This window comes from Cyprinus carpio, chromosome B21 (assembly GCF_018340385.1).
Source record: "Cyprinus carpio isolate SPL01 chromosome B21, ASM1834038v1, whole genome shotgun sequence".
NCBI classification, from domain to species: Eukaryota; Metazoa; Chordata; class Actinopteri; order Cypriniformes; family Cyprinidae; genus Cyprinus; species Cyprinus carpio.
Window position 1 is genome coordinate 715,439 of NC_056617.1, and position 21,444 is coordinate 736,882.

The 21,444-nt window shown below is 38.9% G+C and overlaps 1 protein-coding gene across 1 annotated transcript in view; it reads right to left on the bottom strand.

Moving 5' to 3' along the window:
* LOC109062380 (tumor necrosis factor receptor superfamily member 14-like) overlaps positions 1-17,052 on the bottom strand; it is a 31,626-nt gene extending 14,574 nt beyond the window's left edge. Inside the window, exon 1 of the mRNA XM_042748498.1 lies at positions 16,986-17,052. The gene's annotated coding sequence lies outside the window, so the exon portion shown is untranslated. The remainder of the gene's footprint in view (positions 1-16,985) is intronic.
* Between the last annotated feature and the right edge of the window lie 4,392 nt (positions 17,053-21,444).

Genomic DNA, 21,444 nt, shown 5'->3' on the forward strand with positions numbered 1-21,444 from the left:
ACTGCTGGGGATTTCCAAGTAAAATTCCAGTTCTGTTAACCTTTTGGTGTTAATGGTGTTAATCATGTCTGTACTCTATGGTCAGGGAGTAGGAGTCATTTTTCGTCACTATATAAACAAATACTGATCATGCATTGAAGGAAGTTTCTGAAATAAACAATAAAACAGAAATAAACTAAATGTTTACATACTGTTACAGTATAAGTCATACATATAACAAGTCAAACATATAAACAACTTAAGGTACTGTGACGAGTGGGGCGGGGCCGAGAGCCGTGGGAATGGAGCGAGGCCGGTGGAGTGATTGGGAAATGAGCGACACCTGCTCCACTCACCGGTCTCGAGTCCCACGGAGGAGATCGGGAGGATACAAAAGAGGAGCAACGACAGTGAAGGACGAGAGAGGACCAGGCCTGGGTTTTATTTTGTGTTTTGGTTTTTGTTTGTCCGCGGCAGTCGACCGTGAGGGGCTGTCGCGCTGTTTTATCTTTATTTGGTTATTAAAGTTTTATTTGAGTGTCAGCCAGTTCCCGCCTCCTTCTTCCCGTGATTATGAAGTTTTTTATTGTTACAGGTACATTATACAATGTCCTCATTGTGAAATTAAAGTATAACAAATGTAGGCTATATATGACCCTCTCTGTGAAAATCCATGCTAAAGTCTCAAAATCTAATTATGAGATAACAAGCATCAAAGTTTGATTTTAACCATTAATTTCCATTCTGCTCGTGTTGACGATATAAGTTTATAGATCATATAGTGAATTTCAAGTTTCGTCTTCCGCCACATCCGCTCAGCTTTTCTGCATTGTCTTTTCATGCTCTGTACTTCTGTTGATTTTCTCCAAGATGATTTCTGTTTGCTTTTTTTTTCTTACAGAAGCAATATCATAAATAACATTCTTAACTTTTGAGTAAAAGGTACAGTACAGAAATGTATTTAGTGCCATACATGGTCATCATGCAGATAGTAAGGTGAACTGCATGCACACACACACACTGAGACAGCCAATCCTACAGTGTTTTCTCACACTCCCAGTGTCCCCACAGGATTTTGTGACTGTGGTGGGTGCACACTGGTTCCTCTAGGGCAGGGGTCTTCAACCTTTTTTCTAGCCTAGTGGTTAGAGAGTTTGACTCCTAACCCTAAGGTTGTGGGATCGAGTCTCGGGCCGGCAATACCACGACTGAGGTGTCCTTGAGCAAGGCACTGAAACCCCAACTGCTCCCCGGGTGCCGCAGCATAAATGATACCCACTGCTCCGGGTGTGTGTGTGTGTTCACTGCTGTGTGTGTGCACTTCGGATGGGTTAAATGCAGAGCATGAATTCTGAATATGGGTCACATAGATGGCCACTTGAATAACCCACCGCAGCAACGGATCAAGAAACACAGCGGGAAACAGACTGAGGAAAAGGGCACACAGTCCTCCTCTACCGAGCATTCTGCTTGCCAATGTCCAGTCTCTGGAGAACAAGATGGACGATCTTAGAGCCAGGATAAGTTTCCAACGGGACAAGAGACTGTAACATCCTTTGTTTGTCTGAAACATGGCTCACAACCTCGGTCCTGGACACTGCTGTAACGCCGTCTGATAACTTCTCTGTTTTACGGATGGACAGGACAGCCGAGGCCGGTAAATCCAAAGGTGGAGGAGTGTGTTTCATGATTAACAAGAAATGGTGTGACCCCAGGAATATCTCCACTCTGTCGCGCTCCTGCTCGCCTCATCTGGAACATCTATCCATTATTTGCTGCCCATTCTATCTGCCCCGTGAGTTTTCATCAATCATTGTTACTGCTGTCTACATTCCACCACAGGCAGACACAAGCTTGGCTTTATCTAAGCTTCACAATGTGCTCAGCGGTTACATTAACAAACATCCTGTATGGGGACCCATACTCAGAATTGGTGCATTTAACCCATCCAAAGTGCACACACACAGCAGTGAACACACACCCGGCGCAGTGGGTATCATTTATGCTGCGGCGTCCGGGGAGCAGTTGGGGGTTCAGTGCCTTGCTCAAGGACACCTCAGTTGTGGTATTGCCGGCCCGATACTCAAACCCACACTATTGCCTGATTACATATCATTAGCTAACGTGTGTATATTTGTAAGCTAACACTATCTCTCACCAAGACACCTGCCTTGTTATTTCACGGTACTTTTTCTCAAATGAAACTGCATAAAGCTGGTGAAGGGACTTTCAGTGCAGCTATGAAGATGAAGATGCTGAAAAGACAGCATCACATGTGTTTGAGTTTGTGTATCAGATGAAACTACTCTACACGCATTCACACACAGACACACAGAACATGCAGACTAATTTAGGCTATTTATAGAACGTGCTTGGCGGGCGACTCAGAGACTCCATGCGGGCACCACGTTGGTGACCACTACTCTGGGGGTTCTAGGGGTTTGCCCCCTTAAGGAAAATTGTATTCATTTTAAATTTAAACACATGAATCTGGTGCATTTTAAGAGCAAAATCAAGTGACTAGATCAATGACGAAATATGTGCTTTTATAAACAATTTCATGCTCTAGTAGTAATTTATTTGTTGCATTAATGTGAATTTTTAAATTAGTTTTTATTTAATATCATTTTCAAATTTCCTATAATTTCAGTTTAGTTTCAGTTAAGTTTCATTAATGGCTTTGTTAGGTTTAGTTTAGTTTTTTATTTTGTGAAGAAATTTCGATTTAGTTTTTATATAGTTTCAGTTTTAGTTTTAGTAAATGTAGTTCAGCAGAGTTAATGGAATACTTCCAGTGTAGACCAAAGCAAGACATTTGCACAGTTTACACACCAGTCAGTATCTGGTGTGACCACCATAGCTAGATGCTATCATAACTAGACATGTGCTGGTATTCGGTAAAGCAGTATATCATGACAATGAACATGCACAATATTGTTATTGTGGGCACTTCAAAATACAGAGTTGTACAAATTATACAGAATTGTGAATGCATTTTAAGAATACATTTCCCATCAGCTGGTCACAATGCACAACACTGCTGTATGCTGCGTCAAAGACGTGGACTCTGATGTAAACAAGCACAGATGAAAAGCGTGTGGCGGAGCGTGAGAGACGCTCTGGAAGCTCATTCACTCTCTGACAGCAGGTGGCGCTGAACAGCAGAAATGCAGCCATTACCCTGGAAACCCTGTTAACACAGCAGCTGTACTACTTCCTGTTTCTGAAATGTATTTAAATTATTTAAGCCATTCAGATTTGTGTATCCTCTATGGGTGTTCATCACAGCGCCAAATACTTAAATATTTAGAATAATAGGCTATTCATTTTCAACATTTTTTACATTTTAATCTCGATTAACATGCCCTAGATAGTGTTTGAAAGTGTTTTGATTCTTTATCGCTCATTCACACTTTACATTAGGGCTTCATTAGTTAACATTAGTCAATTCATTAGTTGACAAACTGCCAATGAAAAATTCTTCTAAATATTAATTAATCTCAGGTAATTCCAATATTTAAGATGTTGTTTAAATAACTAAGAGTTGTATTTTTTAGAAGGATAATAACTTCTGCAGCAAATGTAGCTAATGCTTGTTGTGAATGTTAATGCATTAACTAAGGTTAACTAATGAGATCTAATTGTAAAGTGATACCTATTGGTCTTTATAATTCTTTTGCACTTAAATCTGTGTAAATATTTTGATGATAAACGTTCAGTTTTTGTTATAAGACAACAGTTATTAAACATCTTACACTGTATTATGAAAACAATTTTTTGCAACTAAATTTCAATACCGTGATAATACTGTATACCGTGATAAAAGCATTAGGTAAGTAAGTAAGTGTAGCATATATGTTATCATTAACGTAACAGCAGCACATTAAATACAGCCAGCAGCTGATAAATGCAGTTACTTTAATAATCCAATGATCCATCCTATTTATTTCAACAGTTTGTTCACTTGAGTAATACACAACTGTTTTGATGATATTCGCCATGATATCATGTATCTCGACATGAAGCGGCAGAAGAAGCGAAAGTGAACGCGCATCGGGGTTCTGTGTTACACAACACAGAGCTCGCAAGCACTGAATTGAGTTATTTCATCTGATCTTGTGCTTAAATGATGTAAAATCACTTGAATGTTTTAATTAAAAACACACAAATGATTATTTTTTGTGAGGATGCAGCATTGTCATTTCATGTCTTTCATATTGGCCTCTGGACATCAGACAGTCATTATTCTAGAAATCTGACCTGATAACGAACAGATATGTTAGCTTTGTTTGCCAGCATAAAGGAAAAATAAGCATTTATTTGTAAATTTAACAGATTAAAAAGGAAAGTAAATGAGGGCAGTTGAAAGATTTCTTATCCTGTGGCTCCCTCTAGTGGACTGCAATTGTCCTCTGTAGGGGGCAATATTTGCTCAGTCAATGTAAGTCTATGCAAAATTTTTGATTATTGATAATTAATTCGAAAACTGTACGTCCAATCAGTTAGAAAAGATAAAATGTCTCAGGTTACGAATGTAACCATGGTTCCCTTATTTCAATGGGAGTTGCCCCTGGGACGTTTAGAAGGCTGTCTGTGACAATACCCCTTACGGCCAAAGGCCTAAGCTACATACCCAACTTAATTGTTAGGGCCTTGGCCCGGTGGTAGAGCTAAAGGCTTGGAATCAGGAAAGATTCCATTAAAGGGATACGGCTAGGAACCTAGCATTTTATACTAAGTCTTGCCTGTCACACAGGGGCTACAGCTTGCTTCCCCAAAAGCTTGCTGAAGGAGCTGTCTCAACAGATCTCCAGTAGCAACACCCTGTTTAGATAGGTATCCGAGGATACATGGGTGGAGTGGTGCCCAAGATGAACGGGGCTTTTACAAACTCAAGAAAGGGCACGAAGAAACCGCGCGAAGCCCTCACCATATAGGATTTTAGAAAGAACGCAGAGTACTAGCGTGCGAACTTACCACAGTGTGGATTTCAGAAAGTGTGCAAAGACTTCACGTGCACACTTACCATAGCATGGATTTTCAAATAATTGTTCTAAAGAAGGGCTCTCGTGGCACTCTGATAGAGCAGCTCATAGATGGAATGGTGCATCTCAAAACAGTATGTTTGAGAGTCATCAACTCGATCTGTGGAAATAATGCTGGAGCGCTCTGGGAAAAACAGTGAACTCAGTCTCATATGAGAGGAGAACTCCTGAATCCAGAGTAGCACGCTCATAGGCGACCCTTTTTGGAAAAGGGGAGCGCTGCTAAACTACCATGAGAATCGCCCGAATAGCCCCTCATGTTGAGGGAAGCGATGCTTGAAGTGTATAAACGAATACACACTGGCTGAATGGAGCCCAAGGAACCAAGGTCTAATCATCTCAAGAAAGGGAACGAGGCGGAGCGCGTAACCCTTACCATACAGGATTTCAGAAAGTGTGCAGAGTCTTGCGTGCACACTTACCAATATGTGGATTTTTAGAAAGTGTGCAAAGTGTTCACGTGCACACTGACCACCATGTGGTTTTCAGAAAGTACACAGAGCTTAGCGTGTGTACCTAAAGGTTCCTAAGCATCACCTGAGGCAGCATATACAAGAAGACTTCTGTAACTGCCACCTTCACTTCCCGCTGGATGCGACAGCACCTAAGCGGCCAGGAGACCCCTCAGGGTGACCTGGCTGGACATCCATGAAATTCCCTGCAGTGCTGTGCCAGGCCTGATGATCAAGGAGGCTCCCACAGCCGCCTAATACCGGAACATGAAGCTGGATGGCTGGTGCTGACATTTCAATTCAATTCAATTCAAGTTTATTTGTATAGCGCTGACAAGTGTTTAGTAAACACTGTAACTGAGCACTGCAAAGGAAACTCACAGAGTTTATTAGTAGACACATAACCACCAGCAATTTACACATAAGTATATACAGAAAGGGTTATTTTTATACTCCCACCCTCTTGCGCTGGAGCCCCCGCTCAAGGGGCGCCTCCTTTTAGTCCCGGACCATCAGTAAGGTGGTTGCTATGAACATAGAACCAGCCAAAAACATTATAGGTCCAGCATAGGAGACTGTTATGCGTTAGAGGTTTCCACCTTACCTCGATCAGGTGGAGAGCTGGTGGTTACAGGAAATTAGGAAGGGGAGGATAAAAGCAGAAGTTAAAAATCCCTAAAGGGAACGAGTAGATACCTCAGTATCACTCTAACTCAGACGAGAACGCTGCCTCGTCTGGATCACATCCCTTAGGTTCTGCTTACCCCCTTGTGACCCACAATTCCTCTTAACCCTGCCCGCAGGTGGGGGAGGAGCGCGAGTCGCGACACAAGCCTTCTGTGCCCGTCTTTGATCCTCAGATCGAGACAGGCCAGGACCCCTATGTTGTTCGGACTCAGACCTGGACCTTCGTGGAACGAAGGATCTGAAAGCAGCAGAGTGCGCCTTCGTCTCCCCGAACTTCTCGATCACCGACTCAACGGAAATACCGAAAAGTTCAGAAGGCGAAACCTGAGCATCGAGAAGAAAGCCTTATCTTTCTTCCCGACGTCTGCCAGGTTCATCCACAGAAGTCTCTCCACCACCACCATGGCCGCCATATTCCTGCGCTTGGCAGAGGCGGCCTGCTTGGTAGCCCGGAGAGAGGCCTGTGGTGCGGCGCAGCTCGGCTACCTGATCAGGAAAAAGGCCTTCGCCTCTATCCAGGTCTCTTAGCAGATCAGTCTGATATGTTTGAAGCATTTATTTTGTAATAAAGCCACAGCCTGACCTGCTGCTGCGTATGCCTTGCCATTTAAGCGAGATGTATTTCTTGAAGGGGCTTAGATGGCAAGGAGGGAAATTAAGAGAGGATGTCTCCCCTGCAGAATGAAAGCTCTTTCTACAGGGGGCATCCTCTCATAGCCGTTGTCGCGCATCGCCTCGATGTCGGCAAAACTCTTATGCCGAAACCGATGGATGCGAGAAGAAAACGGCCTCTTTCATTTCCTTTCGATCTCTGTATGGAGATCAGGCAGAAATGGAAGGCTTATCTGAGCTGGAGGGCTATAGTCGGAAAGATAACGCTCATCGAGGCGCAATCCATAAACTCCAACAGCTCTACATACACAGGGCAGGAGAATTGAGAAGGCTCAGCTTCTTCACCATCCTCAAATATCTCCTGCTTTTCCTGGGTAAAAACCCAGCAGAGCACTAACCTCAGTATCAGAAAGTGTTAAAGATATAACATCATCCTCCCGAGGCTCTCTCGTCCGCCGCCATTATGAGCGCGAAAGGGAAAGTCCCTCTTTAAACCATTCAGACAGATCCACCTGAAATTCTCGCAAGCTCATTCTCCTCCATGCTTCAGCAGTGGCAGGTCCTGAACTGCGGGAAGCAGATGGCTGCCTTTTTTTTTTCCTCGGAAAGAGAGACGAACGAGAGCGGAGCTTTTTCCTTGAAAAAACACTCGCAATGCACGCAGATTGCCTCCTCAAAGACATCGTGTGCGTGTTCTTTACCCAAACAAATGACGCAAAGATCGTGTGTGTCATCGGGTGTCAAATAACGCAGACAAGGATGCACACATTGCCTAAACGCTTGCTAGTAGTCACCATGATAGACAGAGAAAGAGCGCTCTTACCGGTTCTTTCAGATGCACGCTTCAAACAAAACAGTCAGTGAAAACGAAGAAGAGAATGACGTGTTTTCCCGGTGCCTGTTTTATAGTCGGACCGGTAGTGACGTCAGAGGCTGTCGCCGGCCAACTCAGTGTTTTTTCATTGTATGCTTCAGACACGGGTCACGACGAGGTGTTCCCCCCATAGCGACCCCTAGAGGACGCAGTTCGAAGTTCCCTTGAAAGGGAACAACAAACTAGAGATCCGGTCCAAGACTAATAAAACCTTTAAATAGTATAATAGTTTTCGAACCAACATAACTAGCTAGGGATGTGTCGGTACTAGTATCGGTACCGAACGGTTCCTGGGCAAATTACAAGTGGAAGTGATCATCCCTATCCCCTTGGAGTGGGGACTTTGGAGTGAGCAGGGCACTTGCGTGCAATTAAATAGTCGTTAGGAATGCACTTGGCAAAAGGAGCGACAACATTTCCTCATTATCTTCAGCTGGGATGTTCCCATAACAACGCAGCACGTGTCCGTCAACAGCAGATGTCGCTGTTTTACTGTCATAAATGTCTTTTTACTGTTGTAAGCATAACTGTTGCAAATAAACATACATTTTATATTTTAAAAAAAGTTGTTAAAATATGCTATATAATATATAAAAACGAATTTATATAAAACTTTTTCAAATATAAAATGCATATTGTTTTTATGTCGGTGTCCATCAGTGAATCTGCTGACGGACATGTGCTGCATTGTCACGGTAACATCCCAGCTGAAGATAATGAGGAAATAATGTCGCTCCTTTTGCCAAGTGCATTCCTAACGACTATTTAATTGCACGCAAGTGCCCTGCTAACTCCAAAGTCTCCACTCCAAGGGGATAGGGATGATCACTTCCACTTGTAATTTGCCCGGGAACCGTTCGGTACCGATACTAGTACCGACACATCCCTATAACTAGCTAATAATTTCACTAATGTTAGTGTGGTGGATCAATGTATGTGGTAGAAGGGGAGAGATAACATATATTCTGTGTGTGTGTGTGTGTGTGTCTGTGTACCGCAGTAAACTGAATACAATGTTAAATATCTCCTTGTTTCAGATGATGAGAGAGATGAGAACTACTGGCCAGCCTTGTGGAATGAAAGTCAGGCTAAAGAGTTTAAAACAGGCACTAAATGTGTATTGAAAAATTCCAGCAGATAAAACCTGTGCTCCAGGGACCATATTCATATAACATCTAAGGATAAATGTAGCTCTTATCTTGCTGAGTGAGTTAGATGATTAACATTAAATAGTAGAGAATCAGTCCAGTCTCCCCTACTGTAAATGTCATTGGCTGTTAATGTCTTGTGTTGCTTATAATAAATGTTGATAAAACATAAGCATAAGCAGAGGCTGGGAGGGAAAATCACAGTATACTCACTACAAAAACTAGACTACACCATTGCAATGAATAAGAATGCAAAATAAGAAACTCACAAAAATTGCAAAACAGTAGCTATGGACTTGTTTCCCCACATATAACGCCCACACTTTCTGCAGAACACAGATTTCATTTCCCCCACAGAACTGGAACAACAACTTCCTACTACTTTTTATTTTAATCCAGCCTTTCTGCTAAAAGAACTAAAATGACCTTTCAGATTTATTATATAAATCTTTATAATCCAAGGGAGTATAGAATTTCGTAGGAAGCTAGGGACATGTCCCTACCAAAATCCAGTAATTACTAAATTGTCCCTAGCAATTTAGTTTTAAATTCATTTTAAATCAATGTTTAAATCATTTTCAAAGTTTTTAAATTCCTTGTTTTACTTTTGTGATTATTTTTTCATGATTATTTTACTTTCTCTTATGTAAAGCACTTTGAATTACCATTGTGTATGAAATGTGCTATATAAATAAACTTGCCTTGCCTATATGTAATTTTGTTTGAATTATTATTTTTTTTGAATTGTGATTTTTGTTTTAATTTTGTCCGGGTTAGTCTGGGGTTTCATGACCCTTTAAACAATTAGTAAATAAACTGCAGGATGTTATGTTTTCTAATACACACATGGATTGCATGTGTTCTGAGAGCTGCACGAGCTCTTAGCAGGGATCAGAGAGCAAAGTGAGGAAAATCTGCACTGAAACAGTGTTACTCGTCAGATGAATTTTTACAAGGCATGGATGTGACAATGTGATAGTTGCAACAAACATCTTCCAAAGTTCTTAGTCATTTGTGTTACGAGGAGTCAGAGACGTTCGGATCCATATGCAGAACTTTATTAAGAGAATGGTCGGACAGGCAGTAATCAGGAACGGCGTCAGGTATGTCAGGGAGATCCAGAATCAGTAACAGTAACAAGCAGAGGTCGGGGCAGGCAGCAGAGAATCAGAGTCGGTATAAACAATCCAAGATGAGACACAGAAGGAAAAAACACAGGTAAACCGCTCGGAAATGCGAGACAGAACTAAAACCATGTTTGGTATTCAGCCTTCGGTCCAGAGTTTCATTTTGTTCGGTTTCAGCTTCAGCCAAGATTTTTTTATATATATATTTTGGTGCATATCTAGTAAATACGCTAGAAACCTAGGTGCTTTCAAGGACAAAAGTTCAGACAGAAGAACACAAAAGTGGCATTTAGGCATATTTACACACTGTTTAATGGCATGAATGCATTTAAATTCATAATAACAATGTTATGAGATTAAAGTTTTAAATATAAAGTTCGAATATAGAAATAATACATTTAAATAACTGAAATGAAAACTAAAGCCGCCAGTAAGTGGCAGCAAGTCACTGTCATTGTTACTAAATCATTCATTCAATTGATTCATTCAAACAGCTGATTCATTAAGGAACAAAGCAAGTTTTTATGAAAGAGTTATTGAATTATTGACTCACTAGATTCGTCAAGCATTTGTTTTGTTAGTATATGAATTGCATATGTGACTAAATCTTCACTCTGGGCGACTAAATGATGTCTAATATTAGCCAATGGCTAATAAATTCTCAGATTTTTTTAGTCGGTGTTTTGTTTGTTTGATGATTATTATTTTTTTTGATATGTATTTTCACTCGCCGAACACTCTGACTGAGCGCTTCAGAGTTTCTCTCTCTGTTAAGCGTTTTGTTATATCTCAGTTCTTCTCAATGTATGCGCAGCGCACCTGTATTTAAGGTACTGTAAACTCTAGTGTGAAGATGCACAACTCACGGTCGCTTTGTCTCACACACACGCAAAAGAGAGAGAGAGTCTTGCATAACATGCAGAATTGACACACTATATGTAAACAATATTCTTTGTTGTATTTTTCTGTCAATATGAGAGTTCCTTTAGAATTCTTCAGCTTTTAAGAACTGCCGAGTTTTCCGGTAGTGGGCGGGACTAATGCACAAATGACAATCTCATTGGCTGGCGCTCCCCTATTATTGTCCCTGTTTTGATTTCAGCAAATCATTTCGAGCGAACGCACAAGAACTGATTAATATTCTTGAATCCAGCAGCTCATTAATCCTTAGTGTGATTATATTGTTCTTATTAGTAGAATTCTAAGTATTATTATTATTATTATTATTATCTTATCAGTATTATTGTTAGTTTCCCCCCATTTTTTTACAGAAACACTGAATGACCAAAAAAGAAGCACCTCTAGTCCTAAGTTCAGTTAAAATGACTAATGTGCATTTATACATGGTTTTAATTCTAATTACTAACGTTCTATCAATAATTAATTCTTTATTATCAAATATATTGCTTGACTGACTGATATTAAGAATGTAGTACTTTCAGATATTTAAAAAGCTGTGCCATTTTACAAACATATATGTATATATTTTTTATTTTATATATACACTGCTCATGTTTGAGATCAGTAGGATTTTTATTGTATTTTAAAGAAGTTTCTTCTGCTCATCAAGGCTGCATTTATCTGATCAAAAATACAGAAAAAAAATGTGAAAAAAAAATTAAATAACGGTTTTCTATCTTTTAAAATAAAATTTATTTCTGTGATGCTATTTTCAACATCATTACTCCAGTTATCGACCGATGTATCGATTTTGCCGATTAATCGGCACCGATAGTTGATTCCAAAACTACCGGTTATCGGCAAACATCAACGCCGATAGTTATTCCGGGTTGCAGCCGCTGCTGGAGCGGCTGTGAGGGGTCCGTTATCATTATACAGTGCGAGAGCAAACATATCTATGGCCAGAGCCTCTAGAGGCAAAAATCACTGAAAACACATGCATTTGTTTAGACACGTGATACTGCACGCTGCATGGAGAGAACGCAGTGCACGGACAGTGCTGGCATTTCATATGCATGTTTAAAACACAAACAGCGAAAAGGTATGTATACAGTACACTCCAGTACATGTTTTCATGTAAATATAAAGTAACTGACTTGTAGACTAGATGCTGCATTGGAGAAAAAACAGCAGTATGTTTGCAGACAATGCTGAGAGGATGCTAACATTAGCAGTACCTCAAGCGGTTAAATTAATGTGGCAAAAATACACACAATTCCGTCCCAAATGTTTAATGTCCTGATTGTTACCATAAATTTGCATTAGTTCATACCCAGCTGGTCACATTCGTTAGCCAGTGAAGTTGCAAATTTAAAGCCTGTGACTATAGAGAGCAAATTACATGCTACTCATGCAGCCGACAGAAACACAAATTAGAAATGCATCTGATTTCAGTTCTTCTTATCATCACACATTTTGCTATTTTCATTAGGTAATATTGAAGTCTCCTAAAATAGAAGTAAATGAAGTGCGAGACTGTACATATAATATACATTTATGTAATTATGCAACATTTATTTAATACTCTTGGCCTTTGTGGAGACATTAAAAATGGCCACTTTAGGCATGACTTTGGATTTATGTGAAAAGGTTAACGTTTTTCAGTAAAATTCCATTTATAACTTTAACTGAAGTTAATAAATGCTTTAGAAGTATTGTTTATTGTTTGTTTATTTCAACATTTACTAATACATTTTTAAATTAAGTTAATCGTCATTTTATGTTAACTTTATTGCTATGAATGAGGTACAACTGTATTGCTCAAATATTAATACATGCTGTTAAAAATGTATATTGCATAATGCACAGTTCATGTAAGCTAGCTAATACATTCTTGTTAACAAACTGGACTTGCAAAGTGTTTCTAGGCTATAGCTAAAGAAAAACACATTTGACCTTCAATATTTTAATGTTGACCTTATTTAGATGGCAAAGGCTATGAAGAAAGTACCAGTGTGGGAGTATTTTACCAGGGAAATCACCAGGGAAAGCACAGTGTAATACCTGTGACAAAATAATCAGCATGGGGGATCAACATCTACAAGTAAAATACTAAAACATGTGGTCTTCATCTAAAGCACATCCATCCAGAAGTCAGTGAAGAAGCAAAGAAAAAAAGGGACAAGAAAGATCCTTCTCAGCCATCAGTGTCTCAACTTTTTGAAAGCAAGACAGGGTGGAAGAACACAGATCCAAGATCTCTCAAAATTGATGCAGCTATCATTGAAATTACTGCCATTGACAACCAACCAATTTCTGTGGTTTCAGATGTTGGATTTAAGAGACTTATGTCCCTTATGGAACCCAGGTACAGAATTAAAAACGAGAAGTTCTACAGAACAAAGATGCTAGATAAAACCTACTCCAGGGTTTTGACAAAAATCAAAAGTGAACTGATGAAGGACAAGGCCCCATTTATGACATTCACACCTGAATGTTGGTCTGGAGCTACAGAGTCCCTGATGATCCTAACTGGGCATTTCATTTCTGAGGACTGGTCGAGAAGGCAAGTGGTGCTCAATGTCAAGCCTATGACTGGATCACACTCAGCCAGCTATGACGCTTTTCCACTGCAACGGTAAGGCATGGTTCGGTATGGTTCACTTTTGGAAGGTTTTCCACTGGGTTCAGTACCTGGTACTTTTTTAGTACCATCTCGGTTGAAGTTCCAAGTGAAACGTACCATTACCAAATCGTGACATGTAAACTCTGCTGATCACGGATTGGCCGGAGAGAATCATCACTACCTGTGTCACTGAACTTGCGACACAAACACAACAGAACCATTAGATTTAAATCAGGACAGCCAGTGAAGGATCGAATGCAATTGTTTTAAACAAGCGTACCTTTTTTTCACATCCAAAAAATGGCTGTTTCGTTGTCTGTTGATGAAGTACAGACGTTCTTCTCGTTGATAGCAGAGGAGTGGATCCAGCGAGAGCTTGATGGGGCGACGCGGAATGAAAAAGTTTTTCACAAGTCGCGGCAGTAGAGGCAGCGCAACAATAACGACATGTGAATAATCCCGCCCACTTTGAAGAGGCACTAGACTGCAGTGGAAACGCAAACTGGCCAAGTCGAGCTGTGCCGTACTGCACTGAGCCGTGCCGAGTCATACCACGCCATTATATTCAAGAAACCTTCCTTTACATGTTAGGAGACTTGGATATCTCAACAGAATGTGTTGTCCCTGTCTTAAGAGATGGGAGAGCATACATCAGGGCTCCAGACTAACTTTTTTCACTAGGAGCACAGTGGCCCCCAACTGAAAATTTTAGGGGCACAACCAGAAAATTTAGGGGCGCACACCGTAAATCAAAATGCTAACCAAATCTACTAATTTCCACTGTATTACTAATAAATACTTTAATAATAGATGCAGAAATTACAATGTGCTGTTTCAAATTCAGTGTCACATTTTATTCTGCACTTCGAAGATGCAACAACAAGGTAAACTGACAGCACCATCGCTGTCATGACAGTACAAATAGTAAACAAAACACCATACATTCAGAATAAAAAAAAAGTGCTTAGTAACAGAGATTTTGATTTTCGTGTATAAGTCTTCTCCTTCAGAGTATCCACAATTACTCCAACGAATTGTGCGCATGCTGTATCGTTGTTGTATGATTTGTTAAGTTTTAAGCCATTCTTCCTTTGAAGGTCGAGTTGGCTTTTGTATTTGGTGAAGAGTAACGCGGTTCTGGAGTAGCTGCTGCAGTATTCGCAGTTCATATAGTTCGATTGCTTTAGTATCTCAACCAGCTGAATTTTTTCAGCCAGTCTTTTCGAAAATGGTGAGTGCGGGCTTTTTTCGCCACACCAACCTCTGACTCTGCATCATCATCCGACGGTGACACTGTAGACTCTGGCACTGGTGCACTAGCCGCAGGTCGGAAGAACGAATCAATAGTTCTCTTGCTCATAGCTCAGACGCACGCACATATCAGGTTGTGATGATATTTGTCTCCGTTTCCTTCCCACAGTTTACGCACGCTCGATTATCTCTAGGCCCCTCCCCCTCCACACATTTAAGCCACTTACAGTGGCCATTCCCTATTCTTCTCACACGCATTGGCCGCCTCACAGACAGGCATCACTCAATGAGACGCGAGTGTGTGCTCGCGTCTCATGAGTATGTGTGCGAGTGTGTGTGTGTGTGTGTGTGTGTGTGTTTGCGTGCGTGTGCGCTCGCGTCTCATTGATTATTTCATTGCTCATTTCATTGATCATTGACGTGCCCCTTCCACGTTTAATGTATAAAAAAAAATACGGAGGGTGGGGGAGGCAAATTTATTGGTCGCACATGTGCGACTGGATGTAAAATTCAGTCGCACACTCTCAAATTTTGGTCGCAAAATGCGACCATTTGGTCGCAGTCTGGAGCCCTGTACATGGTAAAAGGAATGAGGCTGGCTGAACTTCCTGATATAAGCTGCACTGCTCACACCCTTCAGCTCTTTTTAAATGAGGGCCTATCTAGTCAGAGAGCTGTTCTGGACATGACTGCCATATTGAAAAGCTGTGCAACTCACTTTGGCCATTCGGTATAGGCAAAATAGAGGCTACAAGAGCCATACAGGAGGAGGTGGGTGTGCCAATGCACAGCATCATCCAGGCTGTCCCAACTCACTGGAACTCAACGCATCACATGCTTCAACGAATGTATGAACAGAGACAGGCACTGAATGTGTACGCTGGTGATCACGGCCACATCAGCTGCTTATCTGCCACACAGTGGGACATTGTCTGCAACCTGATTTACACACTGGTTCCAATCAAAGAAGTCACAATGAAGAGGAGCCACTCTGAGTCTTCAGCAGCATGCATTATCCCCAGTGTGTCTGTTCTGAATCTGATTCTGTGGAAAGAGTGTCCATCCTCAGCAGGCATCAAAACTTCGCACAAGACCATGCTTGATAGTCTGACAAAGTGGTTCTCCAAGGCAGAGGAGACAAAAATTCTTGTCCTAGCAACACTCCTTGATCCCAGATACAAGGCCCGTGCCTTCGCGTCTGAAGAAACACTTGAGAAAGGAAAAAAATGACTAAAAGAGGAAGCTGAAGAGCTTGCCATGCTCAGAGAAGATGATCCATGCCCTCTTCTAGAAGGACCTGAGCAGTATGAGGGTTTGGATCCAGAGACAAAGAAGCAGAAAATCCATTAGCCCACTTTCGGGCAGAATGAATCAAAATTAAAATGAATCAAATAGAATTGACTCAGAAGAGACGTGAATGAATGCACGCGCGTCGCCTGATCCACAAATGCACATTTTAATTGCTACATGCACAAATTATGATAATTTAATACAATCTATAACATTTGTATTCACAAATATGTCTCTATTTGAACAAAATGCTGCACATTAAAGTAATTCTTAACTCTGCAGACACAGGGTGAAAAGAGTTTGTTTCAGTGTAGTGATGCACATTTGCTAATTTTTCAAATCGTGTACACGTTCATGAACTGCACTGGGCCTTGTTCATTGGTAGTAGTGTGTGTGTGTGGGATGTGAAATGCTGTAAACTGCGAAAATGAAGTCTCAAAATCTAAATGGACCGAACAAGATCGACTCGAACTAGACGTCAATTAATGCACGCGTGATACCTGATCCACATATGCACGGATTCCTTCTTGAATGAGCAATTTATGATATATTAATGCAGAACAGAACATTTTTATTCACAAACATGTCTGTAAATCACTGCACAATCATTTAATCCTGAATTCCACAGACTCAAATTGAAAGGCATTTGTTTGTGGTTAGTAGGATACATGTATAAAATGTAAGCAGTACATGGATAATTTTGCGTGCATCTATTAATCATTTTGAGTCTAATTTCATCCCATAGCATCTTACCTCATCTCACTTTAATGTGTGATTCCAAAATAAAAAATGTTTTACACTAATCATCTAAATCTAATAACAGATCATTATCTAAAGACAAAAATACACCATCATCTCAAAACTGCTCTAACAGAATATAATTCAGAAAAACTGATGTTCAGATGAAATGTCAAGAATAATTAGAGCATAACCATTCATTATATGTGATGAAGTCTTGTGAAATCAGTGGTCAGTAAGTGGTTTAACATTTTACCTCTTTTTATGCTGCTGGGGATTTCCAAGCTGAATTCACTTCCGTTAACGCCTCTCTGTGTTAACTACTTCCGTGGTAGTCTGATCAGGAAGTAGTATTTTTTGGAGTTTTGGTTATTTTTTCTTTAATTTTTTTTTAAATAGTATATTCACTTACTGATTATGCATTGGAGGTAGTTTCTGAAATAAACAATAAAACAGAAATAAATAAACGAAATGTCTACATACTGTTATCGTGAAAGTCGCATTTCAAATTAAACAATATCAACAACTTTCTTAAAACGCGGTTTGCAGACTAATAATTACTCTACAGAACATAAAGAAACATAAACACCTTAAGGTACATTATACAACGTCATCATTATTAAATTAAAGTATAACAACTGTAGGATATTATACAGAATCATAAATATATTTAAGGGAAATATTGCCAATATTAGCAAGATAAGCAGCGATGCTGGCAACACCTGCGCTTCATGAGATGAAGTAATAATCATAAAGATCGCGAAACACCAACGACATTATTACAGGCAATAGTTTCAGCCATAGATATATTGGCAACGTAAATGTATATATGGTTTCAGCAGTATTCATAACCATCCTGTAATACAAACATAAAGTCAAGAATTAAACTTACTGTTCATCACAGAAGCCCCGAAGCTCAAGTATATATCGCTGCAGCCTGGAGGCATCCAAGAGGGAGGAGCTTTTGCCCCAAATGAGCGGGGTTTAAGCGGAACTCTCACATCACGTCATTGCCGGGGTAAAGCCGCAAGAGGATGGCAGGAAGTAGCGATACTTATGAAAAACAGAATTAATGTTTTTTTTTGTTGTTGTTTAATTTTTTTTTTTTAAAGAGGTTGTGTTGTAATATTTTTTTGTGAGATGTGTAAACTCTAGTGTATTTTTTTTTATTTTTTTTTTATTTTTGTGTGTGTATAGAGAATGTATGTGTAATTTAGAGCAATAAAAAATGTTTGCTGTAATGTAAAAATTCAAATGTAATCACCACCCACCTCTATTGTATGTTTTCCCCCCTTTGCATTGTCTTTTAATGAAAGTGAATGGCAGAATAAACATTCTTCCTCACATGTTAAACAATTTAATGCAAGTTTGAAATCTGAGAGTGAATTATTTTGTTTAGATTGTTACAACCACCTGGCTCTAGAAGAAGCAACATTACAAAGGGGAGGCCACACATGGAAGTCAATTTAACAAATAAACATTTAATAAAAAAAAAAAAAAAAAAAGTAATACAAGCATTAACTAAAAAAAAAAATAAAAAACAATCCCAGACTGAAGAGGAAAATATTAATGGTACCACGGTCCAACTTAAGACACTCCTTTCTCCATCTCCTTTGTTTTGATCTCCAACTCAATCACAGGTAACACTCCACACCACTCGCAGTAATTAAATCATTTACAAGTCACTCAGAGAACAATTCAACATTTCTGTAGTCCATACTGATGAATGGTATAATGCGTTCTCTTTGTATATTTTAACCACTAATTAGCATATTTGGCTTGCATGCATGAGACACTGCAAAATCCTGGATGGAAGTCTTCTAAATAGATCCACGGAGCTCGTCTCGTCTGCCCTTCCCAGCATAACCTGGTAGATACACAAGAAGCACATTAAGCATATCTGTACTTCTGCCATTAAAGTAATAGCTGACCCAAAAATGAAAATGGTCTCTTCATTTACTTCCCTCATGCCAAACAGATACAAAAGTTTCAAGAACAATTTCTCAGCTCTGTAGGTCCATGCCATGCAAGTGAATTGTGACGTTTAAGCCCCAAGAGATGGCATGAGGCCAAATAAATGATACTTTTTTTCCCCTTTTTCTTTTTTATGTGTTCCTTTTAAATGCCAGAACTAGACTATAAGTTAGAGTTTATCTACCACCAAAATATGAAAATATAAAATGTGTAAATATGAAGCAGCCACTGTTTTGATCAAAGTTTCTTGAGCATCAAATCAGCATATCAGAATGATTTCTGAAGGATCATGTGACACTAAAGACTATATGCTGAAAATTCAGCTTTGCCATTACAAAAGTAAATTGCATTAAAATATATAAATAGAAAAGAGTTATTGTAAAATATGATTACAATTTACGATTTTACTGTTTCTACTGCATTTCTGAACAAATAAATGAAGGCTTGGTGAGCATCAAACCATTACAAAATCTGGCCAACCCCAAACTGTCCTGTAGAACAGATATTTAAGGTACCTGAGGTTGACAATACAAGCGTTTCAACCTGATGATTTTTATCATCATTGGAACACTTAGCTGCTGCTTTCACAAGGCTACGGATTACATTTTTACTGAAATGAAGTGTCATTAGTCACTAAACATTCAGTCCAGTGACATTCTAAAATAATTCACTGTTGACAAGTTAACAGTAACTAAAGTACAGTTATACTACAGTTATACATTAAAAAAAAATAATTAAAAAAAATTAAAATGCACTTTCACACTCGTGGTGTTTATCAAATCACTTACACTAAAGATAAATTATCAAGCAGGATGGCACACCTCCATCTTCTTAAGTTCTTCATGTTCAGCTGTGTAAATAAAAATGAGTAAATTAGTATTACATTTAATTGAAAATGTATACAGCTACAAAAATCTTTATTAAAAAAAATAAATAAATTACTTTAGTGAAGTCAAGCTTCTCTCCCAGAACAACATACAGTTCATTCTACAATATTCAAAGGAACACAAAAATCAAATAGGCAAGAAATTGCAATTGATTACACTTCCATGTTACTGATTTAACTTGTAACAAGTTACTTGCCATCAAGGCAAATACGCGCAAAAATATTGACATAATATGAGTTATTTGACAGCCTTTGTCTTGCAGTGTCTATTATTAGTCATGTGTGTTTTTCCACAGCAATTATGAACTTTTTAAATTAAAAGCAGCTGTGGTCACAGTTAATGTGGGACGTCTACAGAAACATCTCACCGTTATGTCATTTAGGACAATCTCGGACCATACTCCTGGAGTAATTTTTTGGGACAAGCACTCTATCAATTACAGGGTGGAAAAGAAGGGGAAAAAATATGTAGGCTATATGAACACAGAACAAAGACGAGAAATAAATATTTTTCTTTAAGGAAATACCAGTACTTGCAAGGCAGTGTATATCCAGCTAGTATAGTCAGGCTGGATTAATGGCAAAAGAGAACTAATAGGAATTTCACAACAGTGCTGTCTTGCAAGCACATTAATGAATTGAACAGTTTGGTTTAAACAGTTTGAATAAACAGAACAAAGAAAAAATGTATGGCCTAAAACAGAACTGAAATACATTTTGTTTTGATGTTGAAATGAAATTTGAATTGGTTTTACTTTTCTTGTTGTGAGGGATTGATCAATGCATATCTAAAAAATTAAATTCTTTAGTTTCTAACTCTACATTTTCACCTTAAAAAAAGTAAAGTGACATAGTATCATTGATTTACTCCTTAAGGAGAAAAACAACAACAACAACAACAAAAGAGCAGTATGGTTTCAAACAGAACTAGCACACTGCTGCTGAATATCTGAACTGTTGAGAGACCTGTACAAGTGCATGTATCTGGCATCATTTAAACCAGAACCACAGATAGAGTCAAGAAAGAACAGTGGTCTTTGCTTTGGCTTCAGAATCTGAAACATGTCCTAAAATACTTTTACTTACAAATTATTGCCTAAACGAACTTTACAATAAAGCAAAATCAAATTATTGAAAGTGCAAAAAAAAATAAAAAATAAAAATTTTGACAAAAACATGTCTTTAAATATGGTTATTTGAATTAACTTACAGAAAATGGCCTTCTTTCCAAGATGGAAGTAAAATGACTTCACTTCACAAATGTCCACCTTTAAAGTATGAACATAATTTATCCACACAACCGCCCACCCACACACTTTAGTCAAAAATCTTCAGACACAATAAAGTATACATCTTGATGCATATAAAAAAGCTTAGAGGAAAGTGATCCTCTGGGTTTGCAGAGAGAGGTCACAGGTCACTGAAATGTAACTTCTGGTCACCCAGACTTGAACTTTCTGTAACACAAAGTTTACACAATGTTAATGTTTATATGTTTTTTCCACAATGACAAAATAAATTCTACACCTTATACTGTTGATATGTAATGCATGGTAGTGGACACTGCAGTTACCCTCATAGATCCATTCTTATGAGTATTAAGTTGAAAAAAGAATTTGGTAATTAAACCAAATGTTTCAGTTGCATTACATTATTTGGATTACATGTAAAAATAAAAATGAATAACATTTTTAAAATATAAGAGCAGGTTTTGAAACAATGACCAGCTTGTTACAGTCAAGCATAATCAGTTAGGAGTTTTAACTAAGACTCGTTCTTATGGAACACTGTACCAATTATATTAAAAGTTTGAATTTATCATTTAAATATCAGTGCAGTTATAATACATACATAT